Source organism: Mustela erminea, chromosome 3 (assembly GCF_009829155.1).
Source record: "Mustela erminea isolate mMusErm1 chromosome 3, mMusErm1.Pri, whole genome shotgun sequence".
Taxonomy (NCBI): Eukaryota; Metazoa; Chordata; class Mammalia; order Carnivora; family Mustelidae; genus Mustela; species Mustela erminea.
Window position 1 is genome coordinate 74,914,054 of NC_045616.1, and position 20,742 is coordinate 74,934,795.

A 20,742-nucleotide genomic window follows, 5' to 3' on the forward strand; every position below is an offset into this window, starting at 1 on the left:
GGGCCAAGGCTAGTTAGAATTAAATTAGGAAACTAAAGGAGCATTACAATTCTTGGACCTGGGGGCTGTGGAACAGATCCAGAGTCAGAGTCAATATATTCGTTTCAAAAGCATAAGTAGTAAAGGGGCACCTAGGTGGCTCAGTTGGTTGAGTGTCTGACTCTTGATTTTGGCTTAGGTTATTGTTGTGAGATTGTGTCTCATGTTGGGCTCTGTGTAGAGTGGGGAGTATGCTGGGGATTCTCTCTCTCTCTCTCAAATAAATAAATAAATCTTTAAAAAAATTCCACAAAACATAAGTAGAAGTTTCTGCCTTCTCCCTTCTACTTGGCATATATAGCCAAGGCAAGGCCATTTTAGTTTCTTTCTCAGACCAGTAAGTTCAGTTCTGTCAAGAGCTGGGAAAAGCCAACAATTTAACAAACGTTGACTCGCTAACTACCCTGTTAGTCAGGTAGGTACTACCCCCTAGGTACTGTGAATATCGGGGAAAAAAATGTGATAGCTTCCTTTGAGGAAGCAGGAAGAATCCACAGCAGTTATAAGTTATAAAGAATTAATGATGTCCATATAAAGTCTGTATGCTGTATGTGGCTGGGGCTGGGAGGTTGACCTCAAAAAAGCATTACAATTACAGTAATTAACCTCCAGTCATGTTTCATGGGGGAGAAAGGGATGTGTTTAGGCCCAAGGAATTGGAAGACAGTGGATAGAAATCTTATTTCTGTTTATTCACACTGTTAGTTCCCCATTATAGAGCATTCATGTGAGAAGCAGTTGAGTAGATCAGGAATTAGCAAGATTACTTATTGTGAATATCTGGAGACTTAGGTAAGGTTGATATACTTAAGCTCATAAAATTTGCTAATTTGTTACTCAGGAGGAAACCAGAAGATACTAACTTTAAGAATTATAAACTACTACAGGAAGAAAGTGAAATCGGGAATCCTGAGGGTTCTCTTGAAGAAATTGAACCCAGAGTCAACTGATAATAGTTGAGAGCATTAATGAGCTCTGTGCTAGAGAAACAAATGAGTATCAGCCCTTACAAGGAAGATGGTAGGAAATAGTCCTTTGATTATCTTCAAGTGGGAAAAATAAAGGCAACATCCCATGCTGTTCTTAAAGCCACTATGTCAAACCTTATTCCCCCCACTAGATTAAAATTACAAACTTATAAAAATGCCAAAGAGACTTTTTTTTTTTTTTTAAGTTTTGTTAATCAATGGATTCCTTTTGATAGAAGTCCAGGCAGAACCAGAGATAATCAGAGAGACCTAATGGACCAGATGGGAATCAGAGACCATAGTTTTTAGTTTTTAAGACTTAGGTAGGAATATCATTCCAACACCAAGAGAACAAGATAAAAGTGTGGGGCTCTGAGCAGTGCATTCCACAGCAGAAGCTAGAACTCTGTAAAGCCTAGGATAAGTAGCTTGTAGCAGAGCATCAAGGCAGGAAAGATCCCTGTCTTGCTGGAGGGAGACACTGCTCTGGTCCCGGTACCACACTGATCACTGTTAGAACTTGGGCAAATGACTTCACTTTCTTGGCCCAAGTCCCAAGACTTTAAAACTCAAGAGCAGGCACGTATGAATATGGTACCAGGTAGCCTTTGTCTTATACTAAACTGCCTGTATAATTTATGCTTAGTTGTCTCCTGTCCAGAGGTTTGCATAGCCACTAAGAAGGAATCAGTTGAGAGCCAACAGGGGGAATTTGAAGGATTCTAAGCTATAGGACTTTGTCTTTATTGTGTGACAATTCAGCCAGAAGATAAAGAAGCTTTATCTTCTTTCAAGTGTATGTGTAGGTGTGGGGTGCTGGGGAGAGGGGGATGTCCCAGGAAACCAGGAGAGGGAGTTATTAGCATAACTAAACCAACTAAAGAGACTAAGAAGCATGAATAAGGATTCTTTCATGTGGTTATGGTTTCCTTGCATTGTTAAAAAGTCATAAATTGAACCATATTCTTTTTCTCTGACAGAAAAAAAAAAAAAGAAAGAAAGAAAAGAAAATTTAGCAACATTATTTCGTAGAATTTCTTTCAGCAACACCATCTCAGGACTAATTACTATTTTTGGAAATTGAGGGAAAATTCAGGCCTTGCCTGAATGAATACACATAATGTCTTGGAAGGACAAAGGCTATTTTTCTGTCATATTCAGGTACATGGTTTTGCTCTGAAGAAAATTCAAGCCTTTCAAACAAAGAATGTGTGGTCACTGCAGATGAGGTCACACAGAAGCAAAATGCAACTTTCTGTCCCAGCTACGTTGTCCCTGTTGAGGTCAGAGGAGAACCAGAGGGAATGGTGGGCTGAGACCCAGATAAGTGAAAGTTGAAGATTTTCAGAAAGGGAGTGACCAGTCCTGTCACGTACTCCTGGCATGATTAGTGGCTGACCACTGGATCACACAGTGATCATTGTCCCCATGATAGAAACTTTTTCTCTGGTTGGGATGGGTTCAAAAGAGAACAGATGGGGAAGTAAACATACCAAGTGAAGACAACTCTCTGAAGTTTGCTGACTGTTATTATGCCAGGGGAATGTCAATGGAACATTTTATGACCAGGGAATAGCCTTCTTTGAGATCCGGGTGTCATTGCTTTGGAAGTCATGGAGAGTCAAGGTCATTTGTGATTTAATCATTCAAGATGGTGCCTTCCTAGAAAGTTGACTTTCCTCACAGTTTTTCTTATTTGAATGTCCTTTTGGACAAAAACGCATCATGGACTACAAGTGCAAAGCTAATGACATTTCCTTCCCATATGAACTTGAGTTTTACATTTATTGATTATAAAAAAAGAGAGCTGGTTGGCTTGATTTGGTGCTGGGCAGGATCCCAGAGAGAGACTTGCTGCTGTAGAACCTCTCCCCCCCTTGACTTTCTCCCATTAGTTTCCTGAGAGTTTCACGGAGTGTCTGGTAACAGCTCTGGCTTCCTCCCCTGCCATGTGGTGACCCCGGTCTTGGAACACATTGGCTCCCTGGGTGGGGGGTGGTGGGCGGGAGGGATGAAATCACAGTTGTGCTTAAGTGTCCCCTTTTCCTGAGAGGACTTTCACAGCAAGGGAGCCTGTATTTTTAGAATTAGCATGTTCTGTTTCAGTTTCGTGAACATTCATTTTAAACCTACTATATTTAGTAAAGGTTTAATTATCCACGTAGGGAAACTAGTTTCAAGCTGTCCCTTTCCATTCCTTGCTCATCAAAACAGCCCCCTACAGCTGAGAATGGCAATTTCACCTACACCTGGTGAGGGCGATGGACGGGAAAAATGTCACTGTGGGATGTGGGTGTGAGCAGAGCAGCAGGGGAAGCCCCTCTTGGCATCCCCCAGCCCTGCGCCAGTCCCTCCTCTCTCATTGCATCCTCACGGCTGCGGCACACCCTCTCTGGCCTGGGGCTGGGGACAGTGGCTGTGTGTTCCACTGCCAGTGAAGTGTCTTCCCTTCCCACATGAAAATCATGATTAGATTTTTTCCAAAATGACACTCAGGATACAGGATCTCTTTGGGCCATTTATAAGCACATACGATGTTGGGAAGCTGTGCACATAATAATGACATTTCTTGCATTTTTCAGAGACCCCTTTCATTCCTTTGTTTCCTCACTCACATCTGGCAGGCCCTTTTCTTCTCCAAAGTTGGAGTGCTGAGTTGGGGAGTGGCAGGTGGGTACGGGCATGGATGCGTTTGATCCATGGAGGCCTCTGGTGGGAGATGGGGCAAGTGCCCACTGACACTAAAGATGCTCCAGGACATAAATGTAAGATGGTAAATGCTCACTTAGTCATTCAGCAAATATTTATTGACTGGTTGCAGGAGAGCCATGGAGCCTGGAGCGGGTTTAGTGGGAGAAATACAGATGGATATGTTTTTTAAACATATTCTAATAAATGTAAAATTACAGAGTGAGAGCTCAGAAGAGAAGAAATGTGGGCCTATGTAACCAAGGAGCCTCAGGTGTTTGGGTCCTTGGAGGGAAGGGATGCTAGTGCTGAGATCTCCAGTGGTGCTCCCCCCACTGACTGTGATTATGAGTCACCTAGGAAGCTTGCTAAAATGCAGATTCCTCTTCTGAGTCTGGGGTCTGAGGTAGGGCCCGAGGCTCTGCATGTCTAACCAGCTCCCATCTCTGCTGATACTACCTGTGCGTGGCTCACGTTTTGAGCACCAAGGACTTGGAAGGGTGGGATACAGCAAAGCACTCAGTGTTGGGGGGAATGAGTTTAACAGGGAGGGACCAATATATACACAGTCTGAACATTGGTTCTTCTCATCCCCTACTGAGGCACTGGCAAAGTAACTGTTCCCTGCCTTCCATAATCAGTTCTCAGGATAAGTGTCCTCCTGCCAACACATTTCTCCCCTTTGAAGTTACTCTGTGTTCATTTTAAACTTTACCTTTGGTAAACACTGGGGCTTTCATTTAAAAGGACATACTGAAGATACTTTTCCATTGCTTCTTCGAATTAGCCAGACAGAGAAAAGGAGGGCAGAAATACGTTACCTTTGATAAAACTGAGGACTGACCCCCTCCAAAAGATAATCTACTGGGAGAGCTGACAATAGAGTAGAGATCAAATATGGCTGCAGGAAGACTCCCAGTGGGAGTGTTTGCAGATGTAAGTCTCAGACACGGTTGGCAGGAAAGCATTTTCTTACATAGATGGCACTCTGAGGGTCAAAGCCAATTATCTTGGCTTTGGAATCACAGGAATGACAGCCGTTTGTGGTGGTGGAGGAGAACCAGATCTCTGGGCCCTATTTCATTACACAAAGAAATGGGAAAAGCAGAGTCGAATTAAAACATGTAGAAATGCCATTTTTGTCTATCTCCATGAGAGAGTGGACAAGAGGCTGAACTATGTCCTGCTCTCTAGCTGCCCATATTTGTTGGCTGGAGAGAAGGGTAAAAGCTAAAATAAGTTGCATGTGCAGCCTTATCATAACGAGCTTCTCCCTAAACTCTAGAAAATGCCTGCTAGCCTGGAAGTGTTCACACCCTTCCCAACATGAACCGGTTCCAAAGTCCAGGAAGGATGCATGTAATTGAGAAACGAACACACAAAGGCAAACAGAACAGATTTTATGTAAAAATAGTATAAGACAAAAGGAGGGGAGGGGACGATGGATATATATGGCAGAAGGGGATCCTCACAAGAGCAAGTAACGATCAAGATGTTGAAAATTATGACTAAATACAAGGCTACGAGCTAAGACAACTTAACTCTACAACTGAAAGCAGAGCAATTGAGACCTTGCAGAAAGTAATAGTGACATGGCAGGTGGAGATGAAACAACTTGCAGAATTCAGGAAGGAAGCAGAAGAGAAAAACAAAGCCGTCTTTGAAATGCAAGGATACTGGAATAAACACAGAGGAGGATAGACAGTGCTGAGGTCAGTGATGGATAAATGAATAAGGTTAAGAAAAGCAAGCAAAAATCAACTAGAAATGAACGAACTTAGAATGGATTAAAGAAAATATGAAAGATATGGAGGGGAAAAGAAAGGCAACATACACATTATTGGTATCCTTTAAGAAGAAGCCTGGAGATAATAGTTAAGTGCTTTTAGGAAGTAAAATACGACTTGAATCTCCAAATGAAAAGGTTGCACCGTGATTTGGGAAAACCTGGTACACAATGAACAACACTGGCAGGTTTCCAAGTATTTCCAAATACTGGCCCTCAAAGACAAAGAAAAAGTCATTTAGACAGCAAAAAGCAAAGTGCTAAAAGATGGGGGGGGCGGGAATCGAACTGGCATTTTAACAAAACAGATCACACAGTGGAATATCAAAAGCAAGAGAAGGGAATCATAACATAAAATATGAGTACCAGCGTGCATTACTTACCCAGACTCTTAGCTTATTGCAGAGGGTAACCCGGACCCAGTGTCTGCTCCTGTCACCTGTGCCTGCTAAGCAATAGCCACCATACGTGAGTGCATCTCCCACCCACGTTGACCAGGCTGTGTGCAGATCAGCAATGCCTGCTGGGAACTCTATTGCCTGGACCATGGCAGCCAGCTCAACAGTCAGATGCCAAGTGACAAGACCACTGGGGGAGGAGATGACTCCAGCACCTCCTTCAGTGAGACAGGGTCTGGCAGGCTTTGTCCCCAGGGCACTATTGGTAAATCTGGAACCCACTGTCACCGATGAATTTCACACTGGCACCTACTACCAGCTCTTTTACTCTGAGCTTCTCATCATAGGCAAGGAAGATACTGCCAATAACTGTGCCCGAGGGTGTTCCATGGTTGGCAAGGAGATGATTGACTTTGTCTTGGATTGAATTTTGGAAACGGGTTGACCAGTGCACAGATCTTCAGAGCTTCTTGGTTTTCCACAGTTTTGAAGGTGGAACCTCTGTGCTGGTGGAACTTCTCTTGACCAATGATGGCAAGGTGTCCCAAGTTGGAGTTCTCATGTATGCAACCCCTCAAGTTTCCACAGCTGGAGTTGAGCCCCTACACTTCCATCCTCACTACCCACACCACCCTGAAGCTGTGATTGTGCCTTCACGGTGGACAATGAGGTCATCTCTGAAGTCTTTCATAGAAATCTCTGTATGGAACACCCAGCCTGCTCTAAACTTAACTGCCTTGTTAGCCAGATCATGTTTTCCATCACTGTTTCCCTCACTTGTGATGGAACCCTGAATGCTGATCTGACAGAGTTTCAAACCAATCTGTTGCCCTATCTCTATACCCACTTTCCTCTGGCCACATAGGTCCATCATCTCTGCTGAGAGAGCCTACCATGAACCACTTTCTGTAGCACAGATGACAAATGTGTGCTTTGAGCCAGTCAACTAGATGGTGAAATGGGACTCCCACTATGGTAAATACATGGCTTACTGCCAATTGTACTGTTGTGACGTGGTTCCCAAGATGTCAATTCTGCCATTGCGGCCATCAGGACCAAGCACAGCATCCAGTTTGTGGACTGGCACTCCACTGGCTTCAAGGTGGGCATTAATTACTAGCCTCCCATATGGTGCCTGGTGGAGACCTGGCCAAAGTATAGAGTTGTGTGCATGCTGGGCAACTCCACAGCCATTGCTGAGGCCTGGTCTTTCCTGGGCCACAAGTTTGACCTGTTGTATGCCGAGTGTGCCTTTGTTCACTAGTATGTAGGTGAGGACATGGAGGAAGGAAAGTTGACTCAAGCCCGTGAGGACATGGTAGCACTTGAGAAGGATTATGAGGAGATTGGTATGGATTCTGTTGAAGGAGAGGGTGAAGAAGAAGGAGAGGAATACTAATTACCATTCCTTTCAGCATGTTACCCTCACAACTTTAGCTTTGACATTAGCTGACAGGGATTCAAGCTTTCTGGTTAGATTGTCTTCATTTTAACTGTAGTCATGTCTTACTTTTCCATGGGTATCTGTAAGATTTTGCCATCATGTTTCAAAGTAAGGCTTTAAGAAAGAAAAAAAAAATGAGTATCCAAATTTGACCAAACATATGACCATAAAAATAAATGTTAATTGTTCTACTCACCTATTAAGAGACGCACAGTTACAGAGAGAGTGGAATCCATTTACGAGTGATACAGGAGATGTGGGTAAAACAGTGAAGCCCATGAAGGCTGAAGGTGAGAGTTGGGCAGACATTGCTGTAGCATGAATCCCGCCCACCCCCCACCCCGCCAATTCAAATGTTGAAGACTTAATCTCTCTATGTGGTTATACATTGCAGATAGGGCTTTTAAAGCGTGATTAAGGTCAAATGTGTTCCAAAGAGTGGGGCCCTGATCTGATAGAGCTAGTGCCCTTACAAGAAGAGAAAGAGACACTAAAACATTGTCTTTGCCGTGTGAAGACACAGAAGGTGGTAGTCCCCAAGCCAGGAAACGAGATCTTACCAGAATGTGGCTATTTGGCATTCTCTCTTGGATTTTCTAGCCTCCACAGTTGTGAGAAAATACATTTTTATTTTTAGAGTCACCCAGTCTATGGTATTTCTTAGGGCAGCCCAAACCAATGAACAGAGATAAAAAAGCAAATGCCAACAGAGCAAGAGAGAGGAAGAGAGAAAGCAGCAATCATAACTATATGGTTGTATTCAGAATAAAAAGTACTAAATTAGGTAAAAAGGGCAGTTGATAATGGTAAATCATGATGCAATTTAATGTGATAAAAGAGTTGTCATGGAAACCATAGTGCCAAAGTTAAAGGAAACAGGAATAGACAGAAATGTTTTAATAATAGAAAACTTTAATTCTTACCTTTTAACTACTGGCAGAGAAAGTACAAAAAAAAGCAAGTAAGAATATGGACCTTTGAATGACATAATGAATAAGCTAGCTTTTACAGATACACATTAAGGCATGTACTCAGAAAACACTGTACTGTGCTTTCATGTATCATTGAAGAAGTCATGCAAATTATATATCAAGCTGTAAAGAAAATTGCAATCAATTCTTCCAAGTAGAAATAGACAACATTTTCTGACAATGCAATGAAATAAAAAATTAATAATAAAAACAGAAGAAAAAAAAAACCACCTTACCTTTTGGAAACAAAAGAACACTGTTTAAATTCTTAAAACTGAAATTGCAGAATATTTAGAAAAACAAAACAAAACAAAAATTAAAACAACATACTGGAGACTGAGATCTCGGTAAAGCAGCATTTAGAGTAAAATTCATAGCATTAAATATTTAAAAATTAAGAATCAAAGTTAAGTGAATTTTAAACATCAAATACCATAATTTATAAAATAATGTGCATTGGAGAAAACAGAATAAAACATTCATAAAAATAGAAGCAAAAGTTAATGAATTAAAAGAATTTTTAAAATGGCAAAACCAAGTCTCCAAGTTGCAACTGAATAAAATATTAAAACTGTTGGCTATTCTCATTTTTTTGAAATTAAAAAAATTAATTTTACTTTCAGTATGGTTACATACATTGTTACAGTTTCAAGTGTACAATATAATGAATCAACAATTCCATATATTATTCAATGTTCATCAGGATGAGTGTATTCTTAATCCATATCATCTGTTTTATCCATTCCCCATCTATTTGCCCTCTAGTTACCATCAGTTTCTTCTCTGTAGTTAGGAATCTATTCTTTGGTCCCTTTCCCCCTCTTTGTTCATTCTCTTTCTTAGAGTGACATGTGAGTAATGTCACGTGGTATTAATATTTCTCTGACTTACTTTGCTTAGCTTCATACTCACTGGCTCCATCCAGGTAATTGAAAATGACAAGATTTCATTCTTTTTTATGGCTGAGTAATATTCCATTGTATATATATTCCTTATCCATTCATTGTTCAATGGAAACTTGGGTTCTTTCCACAATTTGGCTATTGTAAATGATGCTAAAGTAAACAGAGGGGTGTGCATATTCTTTTGAACTAGTGTTTTTGTATTCTCTGGGTTGTAGGAAAATATATTGAACATAAATTTGCTGTATTAATGACATATGTATTAGTGTGGCATTAATTATATTCACAGTGTTATACAATGATCATCACTATTTTCAAGATATTTTCACCACCCTAAACAGAAGCTCTGTACCCATTAAGCAATAGCTCCCCATTCTCCCTCCTCCCAGCTCATGGTAAATGCTAATATTGTTTTTCTCCATGAATTTGCATATTCTAGGTATTTCATCTAAGTGGAATCATACAAGATCTATCCTTTTTTTGTCTGGCTTATATCATTTAGCATTATGTCCTCAAGGTTCATCCATTTCATAACATAGATCATATCTCCATGCCTTTCTATGTCTGAACAATATTCCTTATATGTATAATCACATTTGTTTATGTACTCATCTGTTGGTGGATGTTTGAAATGCTTCTACCTTTTGGCTACTGTGAATAGTGTTGCAGAATTCATTAATTTTTGCCAGGGAAAAAGCAGAAATGGGTGAAATTTAAAAAAAAAGAATCGAGAAATAATCTCAGAAATTAAAGAAGCTGATAGGAGATGTTTTTGGTCAACCACCCAAATAAATTTTTAAAAACTTTGATAATGGGGTATGGAAGTGGCTCAGTGGGTGGGGTCTTCAGCTTGGGTCATGATCTCAGGGTCCTGGGATCAAGCCCCACATCAGGCTCTCTGCTCAGTGGGGAGCCTCCTTCCCCATCCCCTGCCCCCCACCTGCCTCTCTGCCTACTTGTGATCTCTGTCTGTGAAGTAAATAAATAAAATCTTGAAAAAAAAACTTTGATAAAAATATTTATTTCAAGAAAAGATAAAGTTCTAAGGTTGGCCCCAGAAGGGTCTGAAAGCTTAAAAAGATGAATTATACTAGAAAAAAAAAAAGAGAAGTTGGGGGGAACTGGCTCTCTTCCCACCTATGAGGTGCAGATATTTTCCCAAGGAAGCTCTTTTGATCTTTTTGTTATAATTTTTTAATTTTTTAATTAACACATAATGTATTATTAGCCCCAGGGGTATGGGTCTGTGAGTCACCAGTTTTACACACTTCACAGCACTCACCATAGCACATACCCTCTCCAATGTCCATAACACAACCACCTTCTCCCTCCCCCACTCCCCCTGGCAACCCTCAGTTTGCTTTGTGAGATTAAGAGTCTCTTATGGTTTGTCTCCCTCCCGATCCCATCTTGTATCATTTATTCCTTTCTTATCCCCCAAACCCCCCACGTTGCCTCTCAACTTCCTCCTATCAGGGAGATCATATGATAATTGTCTTTCTCTGATTGACTTATTTTGCTAAGCATAATACCCTCTAGTTCCATCCACATCATTGCAAATGGGAAGATTTCATTTCTTTTGATGGCTGCATAGTATTCTATTGTGTATATATACCACATCTTCTTTGTATATTCATCTGTCGGTGGACATCTAGGTTCTTTCCATAGTTTGACTATTGTGGACATTACTGCTATAAACATTTGGGTGCCTGTGCCCCATCGGATGACTACATTTATATCTTTAGGGTAAATACCTTGTAGTGTGATTGCTGTGTTGTAGGGTAGCTCTATTTTCTTTTGAGGAAACTCCATGCTGTTTTCCAAAGTGGTTACACCAGCTTGCATTCCCACCAACAGTATAGGAGGGTTTCTCTTTTTCCACATCTTCACCAACATCTGTCATTTCCTGATTTGTTAATTTTAGCCATTCTGACTAGTGTGAGGTGGTATCTCATTGTGCTTTTGATTTGTATTTCCCTGATGCCGAGTGAAGTGGAGCACTTTTTCATGTGTCTGTTGGCCATCTGGATGTCTTCTTTCAGTAATATCTATTCATGTCCTCTGCTCATTTCTTGATTGGATTATTTGTTCTTTGGCTATTGAGTTTGCTAAGCTCTTTATAGATTTTGGATACTAGCCCTTTATTTAATATGTCGTTTGCAAATATCTTCTCCCATTCTGTCAGTTGTCTTTTGGTTTTGTTAACTGTTTCCTTTACTGTGCAAAGGATTTTGATCTTGATGAAGTACCAATAGTTCATTTTTGCCCTTGCTTCCCCTGCCTTTGGCAATGTTCCTAGGAAGACGTTTCTGCGACTGAGGTTGAAGAGGTTGCTGCCTGTGTTCTCCTCAAGGATTTTGATGGATTTCTATCTCACACTGAGGTTCTTCATCCATTTTTGAGTGTATTTTTGTGTGTGGTGTAAAGGAATGGTCCAGTTTCATTTTTCTGCATGTGGCTGTCCAATTTTCCCAACACCATTTGTTGAAGAGACTGTCTTTTTTCCATTGGACATTCTTTCCTGCTTTGTTGAAGATTAGCTGACCATAGAGTTGAGGGTCTATTTCTGGGCTCTCTGTTCTGTTCCACTGATCTATGTGTCTGTTTTTGTGTCAGTACCATATTGTCTTGAAGATGACAGCTTTGTAATAGAACTTGAAGTCTGGAATTGTAATGCCACCAACTTTGGCTTTCTTTTTCAACATTCCTCTGCCTATTTGAGGTCTTTTCTGGTTCCATATAAATTTTAGGATTATTTGTTACATTTCTTTGAAAAAAATTGATGGTATTTTGCATTAAATGTGTAGATTGCTTTAGGTAGCATAGACATTTTCACAATATTTGTTCTATTTGTTCTTTCCAATCCATGAGCATGGAACATTTTTCCGTTTTTTTTGTGTCTTCCTCAATTTCTTTCATAAGTACTTTATAATTTTCTGAGTATAGATTCTTTACCTCTTTGGTTAGGTTTTTTCCTAGGTATCTTATGGTTTTGGGTGCAGTTGTAAATGGGATTGACTTCTTAATTTCTCTTTCTTCTTTCTTGCTGTTGGTGCATAGAAATGCAACTGATTTCTGTGCATTGATTTTATATCCTGCCACTTTACAAAATTCCTGTATGAGTTCTAGCAGTTTTGGAGTAGAGTCTTTTGGGTTTTCCACATAAAGTATCCTATCATCTGTGAAGAGTGACAGTTTGACTTCTTCATGGATTTGGATGCCTTTTATTTCTTTTTGTTGTCTGATTGCTGAAGCTAGGACTTCTAGTACTATGTTGAATAACAGTGGTGATAGTCGACATCCTGTTGTGTTTCTGACCTTAGGGGAAAAGCTCTCAGTTTTTCCCCATTGAAAATTATATTCGTTGTGGGTTTTTTATAGATGGCTTTTATGGTATTGAGGTGTATGTGCCCTCTATCCCTACATTGTGAAGATTTTTGATCAAGAAAGAATGCTGTACTTTGGCAAATGGTTTTTCAGCATCTATTGAGAGTATCATATGGTTCTTGTTCTTTCTTTTATTAATGTATTGAATGACATTGATTGATTTGTGGGTGTTGAACCAACCTTGAGCCCAGGAATAAATCCCACTTGGCTGTGGTGAATAATCTTTTTAATGTACAGTTGATCCTACTGGCTAGTATTTTGGTGAGAATTTTCGCATCTGTGTTCATCAAGGATGTTGGTCTATAATTCTTTTTTTTTTAAGATTTTATTTATTTATTTGACAGACAGAGATCACAAGTAGGCAGAGAGGCAGGCAGAGACACAGAGAGGAAGAGAGCAGGCTCCCCACTGAGCAGGGAGCCCAGCTCAGGGCTTGATCCCAGGACCCTGGGATCTTGACCTGAGCCAAAGGCAGAGGCTTTAACTCACTAAGCCACCCAGAGGCCAGTGTAATTCTTTTTTTTTTTTTTTTTTTTGATGGGATCTTTGTCTGGTTTTGGGATCAAGGTAATGCTGGCCTCATAAAATGGGTTTGGAAACTTTCCTTCTATTTCTACTTTTTGGAATAGTTTCAGGAAAATAGGAATTAATTCTTCTGTAAGTGTTTGGTAGAATTCCCCTGGGAAGCCATCTGGCCCTGGGCTCTAGTTTTTTGGGAGATTTTTGATGACTGCTTCAATCTACTTACTGGTTATGGGTTTGTTCAGGTTTTCTATTTCTTCCTGGTTCAGTTCTGGTAGTTTATATGTCTCTAGGAATGCATCCATTTCTTCCAAATTGTCAAATTTGCTGGGATAGAATTTCTCATAATACGTTCTTATAATTGTTTGTATTTCTTTGTGTTGGAGCCCTTTTGATTTTAATCACTTGATCACTCCATTGGTTTTCAAGCTTTTCTAGATCAAGAAAAGCCACTGTTTTTTTATGAGGTAAAGGTGATATGAGTGCCAAAATCTGCCATGAAACAACAATAGAAAGGAAAAAAAACTGTAGACTGATGTCTCTTGAGACTATTAATGTAAAGGTCTTTGGTAAAATATCAGCAAACAAACAAGACATGACAAGATCCAGAGTGACAATGAAAGAATAATTAAACATGACCAAGTGAGGTTGATTTCAGGAAAGGCAAGCTAGTTTAGTATTTGGGAAACTTATGAATGGAATTCACTACAATAGTGTATTAAAACAGCAAAAGCAAAGCCAGGCACGCAACATCCATAGCTGCTGAAAATGTTGTAAAAGTAAAATCCAATATTGATTATGGAAAAACACCTCATAAAATAGAACTAATTTTATGTTGCTTTAATATAACATATTTATCTTACCTCCAAAATCAGCTCATGCCTCAAGGGAAAATAATAGAAGCATTCCCATTAAATCAGGACAAAGATGTCACTACCATCACATTTTGAACATTGATCATGAGATATTTGCCAGCATTTTAGATAAAAGAAATATGAGATATATAAATTAGAGAAGAGGAGGTATAATAGCCACATTTTCAAATAATATGACTGTACCTAGAAAACAAAACTCACTGAAAGATCACTGCCAGCAGCAATCAGCAGAGAATGGAATAGTGTGGGTTGATTTAAAAAAAAAAAAAATATCGGGGGGAGGAGCAAGATGTCAGAGAAGTGGGAGACGTATATTTTGTCTGGTCCCAGAAATTCAGCTAGATAGTTATCAAACCAGTCTGAACACCTACAGACTCAACAGGAAATTGAAAAAAGAATAGCAGTGATTCTACAAACAGAAAATAGACCAGTTTTTGGAAGAGTCACACTGAAAGATGGGACATTAACTTGTTTGGATCCTGAGGCTGGATGGGTGATGATTATTATCAAAAAGATTATCAGCAGCCCTCCCAACTGATGGGCACACAGGGATGTATGTGACACATCCTATGGGTGTGGAGAGCCCTTGGTATCACTGTGAACTTGGACATCCTCTGGAGTTTTCTTTGAAAGTAGCACCAGTTGGAGCACCTGGGTAGCTCAGATGGTGAAATATCTGCCTTCAGCTCAGGTTATGATCTCAGAGACCTGGAATCAAGGCCTCCCCTGCTCAGTGGGGAGCCTGCTTCTCCATCTTCCTCTACTATTCTCTCTGCTTGTGCTCTCTCTGTCAAATAAATAAATAAATAAATAATCTTAAAAAACAAAGAAACAAACAAATCAATAGTCCTTATCCATACAAGCCACGGCTGCTGGTATTAGGGTACAAGACAGAAAAGGACCACATGTCTAGAGAAGCCAATCATGAATATCCCGTGGAAAAATAAAAAGGGTGGAAGAGCCAGGGAAAGCCCTGACTCCAGATAGTAATGAAAATGCTCTGATGAACATATATTATAAAGCTAAAATAATTAAAGCTTCCTGATACTGGGGTGGAGATAGTTATATCAACGGGACACAAGAGAAGGTTCACTGCTTTTTGTGGGTCACAAAAAAAAAAAAAATTGAAACTACTCTTCTGTGTGTCTTATATAAATGTTCACAAAAATGTACGTATATACTTGTGTGTGCATAGAACAGCTTTGGAAGTATATTCAAGAACTGTAACAGTTGTTGAGTGGCTGGGAGATAGAGGTGGGAGGGGTGTTATATTTCACCGTATTTTCTTGTCTAACTTTTGAATTTTCTACCATTTATGGTATTATCTCTTCACAGATGTTACTCTTTTTTCCCCAAACCAACACAGGATATGAATAAGGTAAAAAATATTGAGGATGAGTAGGGAATGATGTGCTGGGATCACTCCTATAAGGGTTCGGAACTGCTGAGCCCCCATACTCCAACACCTTAATAGAAACTTCAGAGATTCATAACAGAGGGGACACACTGACATTAGCGTTTCATCCTTTTCCAAGTTTTTTCCCTTCTGGCCTTCCATCCTTCCATTCAATCTCCCGTTGGAGGCCAGATGGTGCCTTGTTTGTGGGGGCTTAACCCTTACCTGCATTAACTCCACTTAGCTGAAGCTTGTGCTCCTTTCCTGATAAAACCCAAGTAGTGGTCCAATAAACACGTGGTGAGGGCTTTGCAGACACGGCTTGGAGAAAAGTCTCTTATGTTCCTCTTGACAGATTCCTGCCCCAAACCCCTTCTATATGGAAACTCTGGACCTGCCCACATCCCTGTCTGCTGGCCCATTTCCAAGACAAAGGGAAGTCATCTTTTGAGAAAACACTACAACTTACTGGTCAGTAAGAAGAATGCTACACGTGTATTTAACTTTGGTTTTAGATGGTAACTCAAACATGGATGTGTGTATCTTGCCCTTTTTGAGTATTCCCATCCACAAGGCCTTTGATAAGTAGTAGGGGAAGTGGCTAAGCAGGATAAATTCCAGTTTCAAAGTTCCTTTCTTGTCCTTTTCCTTTTGGGGAAAAGGCCATGTAAGCTAAGAATGGCAGCTAAGTCTTGAGTCAAACATTTGCTAACAATCTATCACGAACACAGGTCTGTACTCAGTCACTATGCACACACTTGTACTAGGAGGGAAGAAGGTCTCTAGGATGAGGACTATTCCCCAAAAGTGCCCTCCCACCAGTTTCTTAAATTGAAAATCTAAGGTGAGGAGAGCTCAGAGTGTCTTCAAGTTGCTAGAGCAAAAAGACCTCTCTAAGGGAAGCATGAATAAAACCTGACTTTCTACTTGGGGAACACTTACACAAGTCCAAGCTCTTGTGTGCTCAGTTTGTGGCTTTGTCTTTTACTTTTCTCCTTTTAACAGAAAACAATTTGTTATTTTAGCCACCAGGCCTTTTGTTTGTTATAACCAACTGTGAAAGAACCTCATTTCAACTTCTTTCCGAAAATGGGGTAAACACCAATTAGGAATCAGAAGCTTCCTCCCATGAGAAAAATTGCACCTGGATTTTCCCTTTATATTGTGTTGATATTTCACTTTAAGTTCTGAGAGCCAAAGGTGCCAAGATAAGCAACCTGACATGTTTAATTTACTGTGCTCTTTATACAGCAGCAAAAATGCTCTTCCTGAAAAATCATTTTGCTGAACTCTTCTTGCTCAGATCTACGCAGCTGCCCACACCATTGATTTCCCACAGCCCTCACTGTCATGTCTGTTTCCTCTCCTCCTCGGAAGCTTCCTCTCTGTCAGCAGGATTCCTGTTTCTCTTCATCGCCAACTAGCTGTGTGGCTAAGAGCCAGTCACTTGACTCTCATGGTCTCTTGGTCCTGGGGTGTTTCAGAGGCAGGGTGGAGGTGTCCTTCAGCATTTGGAAATAAAGCAGCAGAAAAGCTTGCCATTGAGAATAACCTACACTGGCGGGGGGGGTTCCCCATAACTGAGGAAGGAAAGCTAGTGGTGAGCAAGCAGATTTAGTGCTAACGTTGTTGCCACATGATTCAGGGAAGAAACATGTATCTTTCAAAATAGAAACAGATTTTTTTTTTTTTTTTCCAAAGGTACTCCTGCATCCATCCTTCTTTTCCTCTTCAAACTGAATTGATTCCAAAATTTCAAATAGCACTAGAGGAAGGCATAAGATTTTTGTGGCTTTCCAAGGGCTGCTTTTTTTTTTTTTTTTTTTTTTTTTTTTTTGAGTGACTTAAGGATTTCTAAGTTACTTTCCAGCTTGGAAAATCATATGACCTGTGAACATGTGCCTTTCCTCAGCTCAAGAAGCCATTTAAAGCAGACTTATCTGCTTCATGCAGGCTCTGCTTACTCCCCTCTACAGCCATCTCCTCCATCCGAAATATTCTTCTTTGACATTTCTCACAAACCATGAGCCTCCTGGCTTCCCTGCTGGAGAGGAACGATTCCATCTGGACTGGACCACTTCATGCAGCCTGGGAGTCTTCTTATCTTTAAGGTATGGGGCAAAATGTAGATGAGCCTAGCCACGGTGGTAGGAAGAGTAGTTTTAGCAATAAAAACAAGACTAAGACTTGTGTGATAACAGCAGCTCACGTTTGTTGAGCCCCTTTTCTGTGCTAAACACTCTGTGTTCGTGATTTTACTGATTCTTCACAATAACCTGGGAGGTGGGTATTATTATTCACCTGTTTTTTCTTTTTTCCCATAAGGGGAGACTGAGGCACAGGGAGGGTTATGCAACTTGGTTGAGATGGTGACTAGTGGAATCAGGCTTCCAATGGAGGCTGTTTGACTTCCACGACCCATGCTTTTCCCGCCGCTCAGGAATAGTTACCTGTGCGCGTTCGCGTTGTTTTTAAGCTGTGTCTGTTCCATCTTTCTCAGGAGACTCCTGGAAGTCAGGTCGTGTCTCCTTTCATACCCTGTCCCAGTGCTGTAATAATAACTAAGCGAGTAATTTCTTGCTGCCATTACCTCTTAGGGGAAAAGTATTTTCAAGCAAGCTGAACTGGGCCAGTTACCTGATTCAGATGAATTTTCCCCAATAGCAGAGTACATGCCCCAGGCCATCCAGGTGATGCTGAAGGCTTTGAAGGTTTTGTTCAAGTTGTTTCTCTTTGTCATTTCATGGCCATACTTCTGAGTGTTTGAATTGACTAATAGGGAATCTGAGTATGAAAGATATGGACAGCTCACTTAGAGTTATGTTAAGAGGCAATAAAGATTTTAGAGTCATTTCCAGCATGATAAGATCAGTGTCCTGGACTGAGTTATTTTGGTGCATCAATTTCAGCTTGTTTTAATGGCCTTTGGTCTTCTGCTTAATGTCAGTTGAGGCAACAGATTAATTCCCCATAAACAGTGGCTTGTCATGTCTTGTTGCTTAATTCTGGGTTTTATGGAGAACTGGGAGAGATATTCATCGATTAAAGCAAATGACTATGTTGTGTCCTCTAAAGCCGTTGGGGTCAACGTCTTGCTTTAGCATCTTTAAAACTTTTTATACAATCAAGTGATCAACAAATGTATCTTGATGAGAGTGGTGATGATCCTGGGGTAAGTGTTAATTTTAGATATCTTAAAAAATCAGAATCTTGAGAGTAGTCCAGTTATTAAGTGATGTTTGGTTATATTATGTCAGAGGGAAATAAACAGGAAGGAACATTTTAATAGTGCAGAATTTCCCTGAGATAGTAAAAATCGAAGAAAGCCACAATCGGCCACTTTCTTTAAATCGAGATGCTATGTGGCATTTGGTTTCTTATTCTCTATCTGGGTCAGGAAGAGCTGTGACTCCTATCGATTCTTCACCTTTCATCTCATTCAGAAAAATGTGAAAATTTCTGGTTTTACTTCTCTCTTCCAGTCTTCTACCAATTTTGGAAAACGACTTGCTGCCAGTCATCTTAGAGTAAGATAGCCAAAGGGAGGAAAGGACAAGGTAAGTGTAGAAGTTTGCATGGTTACTCCTTGCCCTGGCTAGGGGCCCTGGGTCCCCACTTGCTAGTTTTCTGTTATCCTAATTTTGTGTTACACACGTGAGTTGGATAGTAAGTACCTGAGGGGTGGAAGCACATTATCTAGATTTGAATCCATTGTGTGCCATTGGCCGAGCTTACCTGTAAGATGGGGACAGTAGTACCTCCTGTCCAGTGGCAGACACGAACACTGATGCCAAGCACCAGGACAGGGTCTAACTCCTCGCTCATGGTCCCCAGTGTCCGTTATGATCATTTTCTTTTCCCTTGAAGTGCTGGGTTCTTGGCCTGCGATCTCTGTCCCTTTTACTATATTCTACATAACGTAGTCAGATGCATTTTCAAAGAGTGCCGCTTTGATGATGTTGCTGTTGTTGTTGTTGTTGTTGTTGTTATTAGCTGTTTAAGAAAAAAAATTCACTGGCATCCCATGGCTACAAAATGAAATTCAAATTTCTCATTGTGGCATTCGGGGTCTTCTATAATCTCACCAGAACCCTCCCTAGTGGAAGGTTCTATCCTTCCACTGTTTAGCATGCCTTGAGTTGTAGAGTAAGACACGCTGTGGAGCACGCTGGTGATTCTGACACATGAGACATGTGGTCTCAAATGTGGGTCCTGTTGCTTTAGTGTTAGCCGGCATGCTCCGTCTACTGTATTATTTTGCCCGTTTAATGTCTACATCTTATTTCTCTTAATGTTATTTGCCCTGAGGGCAAGAACTTGGTCTTTGTATCTCTGCAGGGAAGAGTTAACATAGCAGGCCTCAGACTGCTACTCTTGAAAAGGCCTGATGGCAAGGTGGGCTCTTGGCTGGTCTCTAGGAACCAGGTTCTCTGAGGGCTCTCGGTCTACACGTAACTGATGGGTATGGTGCGTTGTGCCTGGAGATTTTTGTACCACTCTAGTCTGTCCTTGAACATCTGCTTGCTCCTGGGAGTCTGGAAATTTTTAATGTGCTAGGAAGAAAGTACCTACATGACCAGCAGTAAGAAACGTTGGGCATTGAGTCTTTAAGGAGCTGCCCTAGGCTGAATCCTTGTACACATGTTGCTGCATTTTGGTTGCAGGGGGCTGTGTTCTCTCTGTGACCTCTCATGGGAAGGAGAGAGCATAAGGAAGCCTGTATATGGACTCCTCCAGGATCACCCACTGTCTTGTCTTCTTATGGTCTGGCTGTGTGTCCTTACTATATTGCTGCATAGAATCTCAGCTGTAAGAGCAATAGGCTGAGTTCTGGGAGTTCTTGCAGTGAATGTCTAAGTGTCAAGGTGGTCTTAGGTCCCTTGACACTGTCCTTTCCAAAACAGTTCTTAGAGTAGGTGATCACTAAATACTTGGTGATCAGCTGTCATGAGTCTCTTAACATTGCAGATGCTTAAACAATTTAAACTCTTTTTTTTTGTACCATTTCCTGTTCATTTTAGCAACTATAAGTTGTATCTGTGTATGAACAGGCCAAACTTTGTAATGTATGATAGACTCACTGTGTTCTTGCCCTGTCTTCCAAGAATGATTCGTGTTTTGCTTATCTATTTTCTTTTCCTTCCCCACATTTCAAGCAAGGTTTGCTATTGCCAAACCAGTTCTTTTGGGCTTTTGTGATGTAGCATCAAGGGGAGAAATAGAGGGATAGAAGGAATGAGCTTTGGGGACCAGATCTGGAAGAAGCATTTGGTGGGGGGGATTCTGAAGAGGAGAGGTGCATGCAAGAGCTCATGTGAGGTGATGTCACCACATGAACAGAAGGGGGGCTTTATGAATTGTTGATG

General features: G+C 40.7%; 1 protein-coding gene and 1 pseudogene across 1 annotated transcript in view; both read left to right on the top strand.

Annotated features, from left to right (window-relative positions):
- Positions 1–6,035: 6,035 nt before the first annotated feature.
- LOC116585492 lies at positions 6,036–19,391 on the top strand (annotated as a pseudogene).
- Positions 17,233–20,742, top strand: part of PDE4D (phosphodiesterase 4D) — a 1,483,850-nt gene continuing 1,480,340 nt past the window's right edge. The window contains exon 1 of the mRNA XM_032334877.1: positions 17,233–17,487. The gene's annotated coding sequence lies outside the window, so the exon portion shown is untranslated. The remainder of the gene's footprint in view (positions 17,488–20,742) is intronic.